Below are 1,254 nucleotides of genomic sequence, written 5' to 3'. Positions count from 1 at the left end.
CGAGACGACATGGACCGTCTGAGATGCGACTACATGGGGTATATAAGAGGGCAATACATGAGAGTCCTTGAAGGACAAGTAAACGAGTTGTACTCGTACGTCGACGTCAACGCAAAGGCCCACACCGTATGTACTACGTCTAGTCCAATACGGTAATAGAATTTAGATCATAATTTAACATTAGTGATGAAAGTGTGTTTTTTTCTTTTAATATCCAATCCTCTTCAAAGTGTTCATTGGAGAGACTATATTAATATCAAGAAGGTATATCCTCAGCAATTAGGATGCGCTCATGCATGATAGAACTTTAATTATCTATCAACCAGTCATTGACTTTACTTTTTACTATATATGCCGTATGTAGCTTGTACCATCTTCTCATCATGCTATTATAAATTCTGTTTGGCTGATGTACCATCTTCCCTTTTTTTTATGATTAAGTTATTTGTGCTGCCCTCAGCACATGATGTATCTTTTTCGGCAGGTAGGAGCAACCGCATATTTGACTTTTATTTTTTAGTGGCCACACGCTTATAAGTAACGCTGCTACTCGCTTGTACTCCTGCTACCATTGCTCCATTGTGACACATCACGGATGATTTCAGGAAACACAAGTGTGCATAGTATCTGAAAAGAATCCGCCTTCTCTTCTGATTGAGGTATGGATCTACTGCTTGTGCGTTCTTCTTCTAAATTAGTGCATTCTGTGGTCTTCGTCAGCCCCTGGGATAGCTCAAACGAAATTGGCACTGTTAGTACTGGCATGTGCTACATTTTACCCATATATCTTGTATTCTCTTACTTAGACTGACTGTTTATTGACAACTCCGCGCTATCTCGGTGGCTGGACTTTGTAAGGGCAAACCTGCCCACCCGCATTTGAGCCTAGGCTGCTATTGTTCTACCTGCATCAACTTAATTGATACGTGTAGGAACTACGACACTCGATCGACAATTTTATTTATAACATCAACTTCTAAGAGATCGGCTTCAGCCATATCAACAGTTCTGCTAGGGGACAAACTATGATTTCCTTAATTAGCTTCTTCCCGCAAATTTTTTCTTAAGAAAAGTTTCCTTAGGCCTTAGGTATATAATTATTAATTGAACTTTGCTTCGGTACGTCCACCAGGAAAAGTTTACAGATTTTGATGCCTTCATCAAAAAGGATAGTAATATAGTCTCTTGTATCCAAATAAATCTATTTAATATGTTTCATCTTTCTTTTAATATGGTGATAGCCATTTTAAGTAA

At 38.5% G+C, this 1,254-nt stretch overlaps 1 pseudogene; it reads left to right on the top strand.

Annotated features, from left to right (window-relative positions):
* The first annotated feature begins 593 nt into the window (after positions 1–593).
* Positions 594–1,254, top strand: part of LOC123089616 (obtusifoliol 14-alpha demethylase-like) — a 4,764-nt pseudogene continuing 4,103 nt past the window's right edge.

Source organism: Triticum aestivum, chromosome 4B (genome assembly GCF_018294505.1).
Source record: "Triticum aestivum cultivar Chinese Spring chromosome 4B, IWGSC CS RefSeq v2.1, whole genome shotgun sequence".
Lineage (NCBI taxonomy): Eukaryota > Viridiplantae > Streptophyta > Magnoliopsida > Poales > Poaceae > Triticum > Triticum aestivum.
This window is presented reverse-complemented; position numbering and strand designations above follow the sequence as displayed.